A 13,660-nucleotide genomic window follows, 5' to 3' on the forward strand; every position below is an offset into this window, starting at 1 on the left:
CATTCCGATTACGATACTCGCAGTTTCAATTGTGAAGAATTTTAATGGATCTTAACGAGATGTAAAAAATTTAAATTTAGTCCTATATTACAGGTTACATCTAAAGACGCTCGATTATTGATATTAATACGAATTTATTATCATTTTGAATCATAAATATATTTAATATTAGGTTAGAAATTTTTAATTAAAGACAATACCTCCGATTCAAAAGGTTTACAAACGAAAAATTTCTCCTCTTTTTTTTTGGTTTGTGTCTATAGATCTACTTGACTTTATACCCTTGAATATCTTAGGAATAAAATAGTTCATATAGTTAAATAAACTAGATCAGTAGGGCCTATTATAATAAGTTTTTAATTAGTAATAGTTTATTTAACTACTGTACAAGAATGTATCTATTATTATAATTGATAAAACAGCAATCTAAACAATACAAAAGAAATTTATAACATAAAAGAGCATTTAAGTTAATGTAATTTTTCCTGATGCTTTTAAGAAATTGGAAAGTTTTCACCATTTGAAAGACTAGAAATTACAATTCGTGTTTTATTTTTATGAAAGAATTCTCGAAATGCGTAAGTTATCTTGGAAATCGTCATTATGGACCTATCTGTTTCATCACCATCCGGTCTCCACTCTGATGTTTTTATGCGTTGGGAACAAAAACATCTGGAAAGTAAACTTGCGCGATACGACCAACTTTTTAAGTTTAACTCTCAACTTTTTAAGTTTAACTCTCTTTAAAATAAAAAAAAAGAGTCCTTATTCATTAATTTAATCCATAAATTAAAAAAATTTTTTACTTACTTTTCTTTCTTTTAATAAGTAATTCTCTTGGACAAATATAGTCTAATAACAACTTTTCCTTCAACTTTGTTAGTGATTCGCATAAAATTTCGGAAACTTCTTGTCCCGTTTAGGACTGTAATTAGAAAATTTATATTTCTAATTAATAATTAACTAATTATAATAGTTGTAGAGTAGATAATTAGTTATATTTTAGAAATAATAATTACAAATATAGTTTATTAGTACGGATCACACTCTTCTAAGCATTGATGTTCGCATACTTTTAGGTTTGTAGTATTCATCTTTGGTTTGTTATTACTACAAAAGGGACGCAATGCAAGTAACAACCGATATAGTAGGCCTATAAACCAGAAGGTTCTTCTTACTAATGTAATAACGTTAAAATAACGCGTTATTTTCGCACGATTGACAATAATGCAGCAATTAATTACAGTTCATCAATTCCAGTTTTCCTTTCGCACTTCAATTTTGGAAATTCAATATTCGTTTATAATTAAATTTACACGTTACGAACTCTATCACGTGTAAACCTAATTTCAAACTATAATTACAAAACAGCTTCGTTTTAACTAGTTTAGTTCGACGAATTTAAAGGTAGCAAATTAAATTTTTAGTACCGTGTTTAGTAATAAAAAAAAATCGATAACTCATAACATCTTTGCAAAAGTCTCGATAGACAAACCGTGTAAATTCTTAGCATTTTCTAACTGAGAGCACGTCTTTTCCGGTCTTTTTTGTATTGAAATGAGTTATTATATAATTTAGATGTTTATATTAACCTTATATAATATATTATAAAACTCAATATACAGGAAAATTCTAAAATTCAAAAGGAATTTATGAAAAAATAATGAAGATTGGTTTTCGAATGGACAGAAAATGGAAGATTTTCCGAAGATATAAAATTGCTTTTCGAATGATATACTTGAACAATTTTTAAAAAGTCATTGAAGTTCTATTGCTTCCAGAGCAAAATTTTCGCAAAATTCATCGAATAAAATAGTTGTTTTATTATAAAATTTATTTTTAATTTCACAAATCTAATATTTGTTTAACCAGATGTAATTTCCTGAATTAANATCTAACTTAACATTAATGAATCGTGTCTAATAAAAAAAAGGAATTCGGTTACATTCACAAATGAAAAAAAAAATTATTTATTTATTTATTATCTGGCTGATTAATATTGATATTTTTATTGAAAGAAGGGTTTCAATTTCCAATGTATTTAAAAAAAAAAACGAAAACAATTTTTTAACGTAGTTTCTGTGTCCGTAGGAGTAAAGCTCAGCTGCCTTCTAGCGTAGCATCATTTACACGAATCTTTCCTAAGATGTTTAGAATAAACTGAACATTTATAATTTGCCTAATTCTTAAATTTTTTATCTTTAATTTGAGATAAAGACAAAATTTATCGACTGATTTAATATTTATATTTTTATTTAAAATCTACAGTATTTCCTTGTTCAAACAGTCACTTTCGTGTTGGTTCGATAAAGACACAGATTAATTAAGAGGACATTTATATTCCGATTATCTCCATTATTTTTGACAAAGTAAAAAATATGAGTGTTAATTAAAGTAATGTACTAAATAACTTTAATAATAGTACCGCTTCCTCTTTTACTATAGATAGAAGTAAGATAAAATGAGTTCCCATCAACCTTTAATAGAGACACGAAAGCGGGTATTCCTGATAGTCTAGTTGTTATTTATGAATGCTTTTTCTACGGCATAACGATTCGTATCCGGAGTTACAAAGACACGAATTGATTCTTTTAAAAAATAATTTAAGAAGCGAGTAATATATCAGATCTTATCGTTGACCCGTTGTCACAAATCTAGTAGGAAGTTCTAAATAAGAAAAGCCACCTCATGACCAATTAGAAGAAAGAATGATTTAATTGTTATCCTATTTTATTGTATATTTTGAACGAAAATAGATGTTCTACGTCGATAATTTGTAAATGTTTTGCGTTTCATTAATGACACCGAGGCAACATCTGTAAGAGAATATTATGATACAAACCAAACTTTTGCTGATGACTTCTGGATATAGCATAATGTTTATAATAGTTGTAATTAATGATTTTGTTTAAAAACACTTCTACATGATAGATTTATCGTTATAATTAAAAATTGATTAGGCTAACATTAGCTAAACTTGTATTTAGATCGCTTTCTTATCTGTCCTTACCTGTTCCTTCTGTTCGTATGCATCGAGCGCTAACAACAGTTTCATTTTACGTTAATCTAATTAAAATTATTTTTACGGGTTTAAATTTATAATTTTATAATTTTCCCGATGTTAGATAATGACCTAAATTTTCAGTAAAGTCAGTATGTTTGCTCACTATTCATGTTTACATAAAATAAAAGTGTAGGCCTATATCCTATCCGAATTTCTAGAATTATACAGTTAATTTTGGCTATTTTTCACAAACGAGCTAGTTTACATCTATTAGTATAAGAATTTAATGTAAACTTAACACTTGCTGTAAGAATTAATTGTTTTATTATAATCGGAAGAAGATTTTATAAATTATTCCTCAACCGATATATAAAAAATACAAAACTGATTAATTGCAACGGTTTAAATATTTGCAGTTCATTTTTTTATGATGCATATGAAATTTAATCTCCGAGAAGTTTTATGCATAAAAAGCAATGCCTAGAATTTATTTATTTTTATTAAATTAAAAATAAATTAGCGTAAATAGGCTACAATATAAAATAACGATTAATAATAAAAATGTCATATTTTAAATTAATCGTATTAAATTCAGTTTCGTGAAAATCTGTAATTATAACTACTACTAAACTTTGCCCGTAGGTATTCAAATCATTAATTAAATGCTAATTTTGAACGTAAATTTTATATCAGAAGCATAAAGCAGAGTTTAAACTGCAACAGGAAGGTGAGCTGTGATCTGTAAACCTGACTGGCCAATTCGTTGACGAACTTTACAGCAAGTTCGTCGGCTTTTGATTATCAGAGCATATCTGAGGTGAAGCTAAACAGAATAAGAAAAAAAATCGACAAAAAAAAAAAAATAAAAAATTGTTTTGCTTTACACAAAGGGGATAAGGGCGTATCGAATTTACAAATATAAAGTCTATATTAGCGGAATAATGGCATACCGCAACTTTTTCCGCAGTAGGATTAGGATTAAATTTTGAAAAATAATTTATAAACATTAAGTTTTAAATGAAATTCTACACTTCGTCGTATAATGAAATCCGAATCGGATATAAAAGCACGTTTGAAATTAAATTTCCTAATTTGGAAAGCATGGCGACAAATTCGTTGAACCTAAAATTAGAATAGATTATACTCGTAGGTAGAGATTCTTATGAATCGGTTAAAAATAATCTATTCCTTTTCTTAGAATCAATGTAACAAAACAAGTAGCGATTAACTGTAAGCGCTGTAATAGGCTTATGAGTATTCATAAATTAGATTTTTTGAAAGATACCAAGCCACTTAATTATTTAAACACGAAATAAATAAGCCTATTAATATTTAATAAAACAATTTCAAGTTTTAATAAACATAATTCGTTTAAATAAAGTCTGTCGTCTGATAATTCGAGCGTCATAAAAAGTAGAGAATGTAAATTCCTGGTAAGACATTTACTCCGGTCATTACGGATCTATCGCTCATAATTATAGAAAAAATGACTTTAAGACGAGCTTGATATTTTATTTTTAACTTAAATTTACATTCTAGTACATCTGATACCATTCGGTCTTTGTAATATAGACTTGGACTTATAAAAATACGCAATTAAATGATGTTCGTGATCTGCACGTCGCATTTATGATATCAAACAAGACTATTAAGAAAAAAATTGAGCATTAAATTTTCTAAAAAAGGAACCATTATCGACTATTATTACCTGGTTAAGTATCATCCACTATTAGAATATATATCATTCTCAAATTATGATCAATTATTTTTAATTTTCTTTCACAATATTTTTCAAATAAAATATCAGTAGTCACGCGAATTAAATTTTCTCTGTTAAAATATAATTTAAAAAAATTCTAAGTAGCTAAACATCTAAAAATGAGGAGACGAGACGTGCCAAAATTTCCCAATTTGATTCGAATAGCGAAACATTCTCAAAGTCAAATGATTTTTGGCGAAAAACCAAAGACATTCTACGAACAACCGAAGAAGTCGAGGTAAAATAAATAAGGACGACAGCGATCAACAAATAATTTTAAAAGGATACGACATTAATATTCAATTAATCCGAGAGAATCTATTTTTAAATTGTCACATTTAAAATAAACAGCCAAATAATATTGAATGAAGTAAGAGTAGAATAAATAGTTTATTAACAATATACTATAACTTAAACGATGTACAGTACTGTACAGTACATCAAATGTAACTATTTTCATTAAAGTAGTTTTTTTTAAACATTTTAATGCTGTATTAAGTGATATAACGACAATAAAAACAATTCTAATTATAAATAAATGATCCGTGGAGCCGTCTGTTGCTTTATCAAATATTTTGATTTGGTGAATTACTATTAGTATAATGGACAAAATTATAATATTTTAATGATAATTATAGTAAACTTCTTTAAATTGCATCGAACAAGTGGCTAAGACAATGATTTATGCCGGACATATGACACTTTCCGAAAAATAATAATGCCTAATTAAATAATGTACGTTTTAATCTAATTCTACGTTATAATATGAAACTTTTTAAATAATGATACAAATAACACTTTAATTTTGATTAAATATTTATAAAACAATTCTTTATTTTTTCCTTCTTTTTCTCTTAAATTTTAGAAAAATATTTATTCTGTACAATTCCAATCTTACTTTACCAGTTTTTATCCATTTATTATCTGAATTTTTAAAGAAATATTCTTAATTTAATCATTTTTTCTTGCTATTTTAAATTATATTGAATTTTGTCTTACTATACACACACAGGCTCAAAAATACTTTATATAATATTAATTAATCTTCGAACAAAACAGTTCTTAATAATTAGAAGAGTTACAAGTTATTTATAATTATAAAGCTGGAAGTTTTGTTTACCATACGTCTCGATTTTTCCAAAACACTTCCGGTTTACGATTCTAGTCTCGACCGGTTCTGTTACAGGTCTCTATCGGAAATTCTTGTCATAGGAAAAAAAAGAAATAAGTATTTGTGTTTGACTTCATTTTTTTAAACAACTTTATGTCATTTTTATGATTAGTTTAAGACTACGTCCACTTTCTTCTTATTCTGTGAGACTAATGTGAATAAGTGCACCTTCGCACGAATTTTATTATGAAAAATATAATGGATTTATTTAAATGCATACATTATATTATCGTGTGAGTATGCATAATGTATATTCTCAATTTTTAAGTGGTTAATTATTAGTAGAATCGCGCTTAGAAATCGTAAGTAAGACAACGAAGAGTTACAATTGGTAACACATTAACTCAGTGTTTCTAATATTTTAGTAACTATTCAAAGACATTTTGAGAGCATTTCATCGTTGACATATAGGACTGCAACTCTGAATATTTATCTAAATCACCTGTTTTTCTGAACGGGCTTTTAAATTAAATCTTTGTGTAATCCCGAAATAATGTTAATTCGGTAATTAATTTCGTCAATAAATTATTTGGATGTAAAATTATAAATTATTTTTTGAGTCATTTATATTTATATCTACTTAACATGGATTTATCGTGCTTTAGATTTAGACTCTTCTTAATCTAGTTCTATGGATTATCGATCTTACTAGATAAGACCATTAAACCTTTATTGCATTAGCAATAAAATTTACTTATAACTGCTAACTGAGAAGTAATCAACGTGTATTAATCGATTCAAACATGAGAATTAGGGAATTATGAGAATTACCAGGCCCAGATTTATGGGCGAACATCCTGCGTATGTATTCAGGGTCCTCCACAAACAGAAAAGAGAGAAAAGAAAGAAAAAAAAAAGGGATAATTCAGGAAACGAAATTAGCAGGTTATATTTGTAAATACTTTATAAAATTTAAAGTAAAGAATACTATAGTACCACGGTAGATATAATACGGCTCGCATGCCGCACACCACTCTTCTAGACCCTTATTCCGGTTCCCATATATCGAACCCCTATCCACTCATGTTTAGGAGTAGGGGTTCGACTTTGGTGTTATTGCACCAAAGATGAATTCATGCCTCTTAGATATATACAGTGTATAGATTAGACTATATATATAAAATACTGTTGTAATAATACAATATATGATGCGGCTCCCACATACTGTATTTCTGATATGAGGTATATAGCTCCTATCGTGACAAGGTTTATCTACCCCTGCTATAGTAAAATTTGCACTGGCATTAGTTCTACAGGGAGCTTCTATCTTCACAGCTGCGAGTGTCCTGGAGCCCTCACATAACTTATATAAATACGGCCGAGAGTTACAAATATAAAAATACTGCGTTATACCTATCAATTAAGTCTCTCAAAATTTAAAAGTAGATGCACTTACGGTATATAATTTAAGTTAGCTTTAGGAAGTGGTGCAAATTTAAGTACTACTAGAACGAATAAGATATGGCAACAGTTTGGGTTAAACAATTAGCTTTACTACTACATACAGAGATAAGCTTAATTATTCAGTGTTTTAGCGGAGTCTGTTAATCTATATTTTGCCTTTTACTAGATTTATATTCATAATAAGTTATACACATGTTAGGCAGAAAATATCTAAATTATAATTTCCGATAAAAAATTTTAAACATTCATTTTTTTTTGTATTACAACAATATTCTTACAATGTATTACAACGATAAGATTATCGTTGTAATACAAAAAGAAAAAAAAGCTGCACAATAATAATAATAATAATAATAATAATAGTGAAGAATACGTCCGTGGAATGTTATTTAATTTGATGATAATTCGATTATCTGTTCATCTATTAATATTTAATAATAGTAGTGTTTCTAATGGAACGGAGAGATAATAACCTGTAAGTCATTTCACCAACAAGATTTTTTTCGATTGCTTAAGAGCAAAAAAGGATTTTAAAACTTATTAAATATAAAATTTAAATAAAGTCACTATTGTTTCTTAATTTTTAGATGATAATTTTAAAATATCAATTTTTTTTTTCATTAATAAATATGAAATGTTCGCCGAAGGTTATTATATTTTAATCAGTTAAGTAGCTCTTATCTAGCAAAAATCGCCAAATCGCAGGGTCGTTCTTTGAAATTTACGAGAGAATTGATAAACTTCATGGTCAATTTTAACAAGTAAAATTAATGAATTCATCTATCATTTAAGAATATTTTAATAATTGCACTCGTCTAATATATTCTTCTATTTAACATTATCCGGTATACTATTATTCTATAGTTCAGATAAACTAATGCATTCTAAAATACTGAATAGACTTAAGCCTACTAGTTATTTGAAACTAATTAGAACGTTTAAGCTTTACTGAAAATATTTTAAATTTAAATTGTTACTGAAAATTCCTGAATTTTTTAAAATATCTTTTTATTGGCTCAATCCTCGATGGCTATTTTGATAAACACATTTTGTAAATTATTTCCTACGTGTTAGACAATCGTTAGAAATCTTATCTTTTCGTACAGGCCTAAATATGTTAACCTTGCAATGTTTGTTCTACATATTAGGCTAAAAACTGTTTAGTAAAAAAAAAAATAATGTCTTTTACCATAATAGCTATGAAATAATTTATTTTGTTTTTAAATATTAATATATTTTAATTAATATAATTAATTAATATTTAATTTATGTTAAAGAAAATAATGTGCGGATTCATTCGGGTGCAGTAATTAGTCTACCATTTTCACCATTTAAATTCGGACCGTGCGTTACACGCTCTATAAAATTGCGAATTAGGAAGACATTTGTACAAAAAGCTCGTTTTTCCTCGTTAAATTTTTCCAACTAATCGTTACGAAAATTTAATTTATTATTTAAAGAAATCGATGTTTTTAAATCATTTCGGATATCACGTTTTATCCTCAAACGAACGAGTACAGAACGGTTTTTAACAGAAACGGTTTCATCCATCTGATCTCAAGTTCCTTCTTGGATTTTTTTTCTCTTTTTTTTCAGTTTTTGTAACAACAGCAATTATTTCGTCGTACTCGCCAGACAGGTAAGTTAATCCCGAGTCAGACTAAACGCTATCAGTCCATTTTTTTATGGGCAAGAAAGGATTTCTTCTAGTTAACGAAGGTGGGAAGAAGAAAGGTTTCGAGTAACCGACGTTTTCTACACAAAGAAGCGTCGACGGCGGTACCAGACGTCAAATTCGGTAATAGGCTAGTTCAACTGTGGCCACGACCCGACATCTAAGCCGAGAGACGTGACTTCCGGACCAATTGACTAAAAGCCGAAGGTCTGGAGTAAAAAGTACCTACGTGTTGAAGGGCGTTGACAGATTTATCCTTACTTGGTTACTATCCAAAATTATCTTATGGACGAAAACCAGATGTTTACTCTACCGTTCTTCCTACGTAATTCTGTTCGTGTTCGGTTGTAACTTATATTAGTTAATTATCAATAGGCCTAACTATACAGTACCGTATTATAATACATTGAAACAATGAGATGCAAGTACATTAATAATAAAATAGTTGAAATAAAATCGCCAAAGGACGATACGTTTTCATTCGAATATTTTTTTTTTTATACTGGAAATTTGTTTTATTTGCAATAAAAATGTTTCTAAATTTAGTTCCTGGTTCCGCGATACCCGACGGAAATATACTTTCACTTGGAAGATTTTTATTTGCGATAAATATCATTTTGCTTACATATCCTAAATTGCACGTGATCTATTTGTATCAGTCCAAAGTTCTTACTGGATTTCTCTTTTCGAGTAAGCACGCTGATTGGCTCTTCGGGTATTGACTCTTCAATCAATGCAGAGATGGAGCACATACGTCTGGAAATGCTAAATCCATTTTCTCGTGTCGAATTGTTTGTATTTTATCGGATTGACGACAATCTAATTAAAGAGATGACGAGCGAATGCGATTATAAGCAATAGGGAAAACAGGTTAAGGACTATTGTTATACAAAAATAGGGATTATTATTTGCGCGAGTCTTGTCGTTAATGATCTTTCGAGTTCATTATTAATTTATTATTTCGTTTTTTTCTCCTTCTTCTTCTTAAATGAAAAGAAAACGAGCAGCGGGATGCTAGTAACGACAGGCGAATGCACTCGTACACAAAATCGATCGCCTTCTAAGAAATCGTCAGACGAGAATAAAGATATTTTTGGAAACGTCGAAGCCATAAATTGCTTTGAAATTAACCTTGAAGCACTTAATATTTTTTAATAAAATAATTTATTTTATTAATATTTAATTTCTCTTCCTTCTTTCCAATTTAATAATTATCACATTATTAATTAAAAATTCTTGATTTACATTTTGAAATAAACCGTTGATGTAGGGCCTAAGCTTTTTCTTAGATTGAGCTTAATTGATATTATGTAATTTGCATAAATACATAAGATAAATTAAAATTGGCTTCTTTATTTTAGCTTTTACTCTTTGTAATATATTTTTAAAATGTTTTATTTATTAAAATCCGCAAGACTAGAGTACAATAGAGGAGAGTAATTAGAATAGTCTATGAAAGATTTCTCTCAAACATTTAGGCAAAGACAAACTTAAGTAGGTCGTCGAAACAGCTACATTACTAGGTTACTACTATCAAGTTATTAAAAAATTATAAGCGATAGGTTGATAAATCTATCGTAAGGATTACTTATTTCGTTAGTCTACTCGTTATTTAGTTTAAAATTTCTCAATTATTGAAAAAAAAATAGTCAAAAAAGTAGCTAGACCTATAGGCAAACCTATAAGTAGAGGTCATAAATAAGGGGGACATTTGGGATATTTGCTCCAGGGTCCGGAACGAATGGGTGCGCGATCAAACTATCATTAATAGAAAAAAACCCTATACATATTTGGAGCCCGCGTGAAACTCTGTTCTTGTCTTTCTTCAATCGATACTTATACATTTAAAATATTTTGAGTGAAAATAAATTGTCACCATTTTATCCTATTTAGTTAGACTAATGCATCACACATAGGTCCACTACTCATCCGTATTTCCGTCACGCTTATTCTTCCCTATTTGATTAGAACTATACAAAAATTAATGTTGAATATGTTATATTTTTGACAAATCATATAGGCTAATCCATATTCATATATGAACAGTTATCGAACTTTTTATGTAAAGAAAACAACAAAGAAAAAGAAAAAAGGATTTTGTATGTAACTTCTTAACAATTATATTCTCAATAAGCATATTAACCTATTCAAATGATAAGATGTGAAGCGAAGATAAAACCGGACAGCAATGATAACAGGTCCCAATCAAAATGTTAATTATAAATTGATAGAGGTTCAGTCAACATTATGATTAACAACATGTAAGATTCATTCCGATTACGATACTCGCAGTTTCAATTGTGAAGAATTTTAATGGATCTTAACGAGATGTAAAAAATTTAAATTTAGTCCTATATTACAGGTTACATCTAAAGACGCTCGATTATTGATATTAATACGAATTTATTATCATTTTGAATCATAAATATATTTAATATTAGGTTAGAAATTTTTAATTAAAGACAATACCTCCGATTCAAAAGGTTTACAAACGAAAAATTTCTCCTCTTTTTTTTTGGTTTGTGTCTATAGATCTACTTGACTTTATACCCTTGAATATCTTAGAATAAAATAGTTCATATAGTTAAATAAACTAGATCAATAGGGCCTATTATAATAAGTTTTTAATTAATAATAGTTTATTTAACTACTGTACAAGAATGTATCTATTATTATAATTGATAAAACAGCAATCTAAACAATACAAAAGAAATCTATAACATAAAAGAGCATTTAAGTTAATGTAATTTTTCCTGATGCTTTTAAGAAATTGGAAAGTTTTCACCATTTGAAAGACTAGAAATTACAATTCGTGTTTTATTTTTATGAAAGAATTCTCGAAATGCGTAAGTTATCTTGGAAATCGTCATTATAGACCTATCTGTTTCATCACCATCCGGTCTCCACTCTGATGTTTTTATGCGTTGGGAACAAAAACATCTGGAAAGTAAACTTGCGCGATACGACCAACTTTTTAAGTTTAACTCTCTTTAAAATAAAAAAAAAGAGTCCTTATTCATTAATTTAATCCATAAATTAAAAAAATTTTTTACTTACTTTTCTTTCTTTTAATAAGTAATTCTCTTGGACAAATATAGTCTAATAACAACTTTTCCTTCAACTTTGTTAGTGATTCGCATAAAATTTCGGAAACTTCTTGTCCCGTTTAGGACTGTAATTAGAAAATTTATATTTCTAATTAATAATTAACTAATTATAATAGTTGTAGAGTAGATAATTAGTTATATTTTAGAAATAATAATTACAAATATAGTTTATTAGTACGGATCACACTCTTCTAAGCATTGATGTTCGCATACTTTTAGGTTTGTAGTATTCATCTTTGGTTTGTTATTACTACAAAAGGGACGCAATGCAAATAACAACCGATATAGTAGGCCTATAAACCAGAAGGTTCTTCTTACTAATGTAATAACGTTAAAATAACGCGTTATTTTCACACGATTGACAAAAATGCGGCAATTAATTACAGTTCATCAATTCCAGTTTTCCTTTCGCACTTCAATTTTGGAAATTCAATATTCGTTTATAATTAAATTTACACATTACGAACTCTATCACGTGTAAACCTAATTTCAAACTATAATTACAAAACAGCTTCGTTTTAACTAGTTTAGTTCGACGAATTTAAAGGTAGCAAATTAAATTTTTAGTACCGTGTTTAGTAATAAAAAAAAATCGATAACTCATAACATCTTTGCAAAAGTCTCGATAGACAAACCGTGTAAATTCTTAGCATTTTCTAACTGAGAGCACGTCTTTTCCGGTCTTTTTTGTATTGAAATGAGTTATTATATAATTTAGATGTTTATATTAACCTTATATAATATATTATAAAACTCAATATACAGGAAAATTCTAAAATTCAAAAGGAATTTATGAAAAAATAATGAAGATTGGTTTTCGAATGGACAGAAAATGGAAGATTTTCCGAAGATATAAAATTGCTTTTCGAATGATATACTTGAACAATTTTTAAAAAGTCATTGAAGTTCTATTGCTTCCAGAGCAAAATTTTCGCAAAATTCATCGAATAAAATAGTTGTTTTATTATAAAATTTATTTTTAATTTCACAAATCTAATATTTGTTTAACCAGATGTAATTTCCTGAATTAAGTTAAAGAATTTTACCCAATATAAAATTATTAGTCAAAAAACTGAATCAATACTTTTTCAATTTTTTATTTTTATTTTTCGACGATTCGATGTTCTAGGAGGTAAATGGCGTCAGACTATTACGGAAGGACCCGGATTCGAGTGCGGGTCGGAACCTCTTGAAATTGGCAAGGGTGTTCGACCCGGATACGTCGGGCTCCCTCCCTCGCCTCCCGGCCGCCTCCATTGTGGGCCTGCCCAATATCCTCGACGGACAGGTAAAAAAAAAAAGAAAAAGAAAAAAGAGCGCTTAGTACCGCAAGATAGAAAGAGTTAAAAAAAGAATACGTTTTTATATGCACGCGATAAATGTAAATTAAAAATAATAAACGTTATAAAATATTTACACTTCGAACGTAACCAAAAAATGTAAAATATGCGTAACATCGCATAAGGAATGTCTTAGTGGAAAATTACATTATCTAAAAGGCGAAATTATTTTTACTTTTACAGAATGTAATGAATATCGA

General features: G+C 28.3%; 2 long non-coding RNA genes across 2 annotated transcripts; both read right to left on the reverse strand.

Annotated features, from left to right (window-relative positions):
* Nucleotides 1-469: 469 nt before the first annotated feature.
* Nucleotides 470-1,166, reverse strand: LOC111612804. The gene is made up of 3 exons (XR_002754676.1): nucleotides 1,020-1,166; nucleotides 811-925; nucleotides 470-684 (listed from the first exon to the last, which is right to left on the reverse strand). It is a non-coding gene; the product is annotated as an uncharacterized LOC111612804 (long non-coding RNA).
* A 10,604-nt stretch (nucleotides 1,167-11,770) lies between these two features.
* LOC111612805 lies at nucleotides 11,771-12,372 on the reverse strand. Its single transcript, XR_002754677.1, has 3 exons — nucleotides 12,280-12,372; nucleotides 12,071-12,185; nucleotides 11,771-12,001 (listed from the first exon to the last, which is right to left on the reverse strand). It is a non-coding gene; the product is annotated as an uncharacterized LOC111612805 (long non-coding RNA).
* Between the last annotated feature and the right edge of the window lie 1,288 nt (nucleotides 12,373-13,660).

Source organism: Centruroides sculpturatus, unplaced genomic scaffold (assembly GCF_000671375.1).
Source record: "Centruroides sculpturatus isolate CEXI.00-Female unplaced genomic scaffold, Cexi_2.0 scaffold1765, whole genome shotgun sequence".
Lineage (NCBI taxonomy): Eukaryota > Metazoa > Arthropoda > Arachnida > Scorpiones > Buthidae > Centruroides > Centruroides sculpturatus.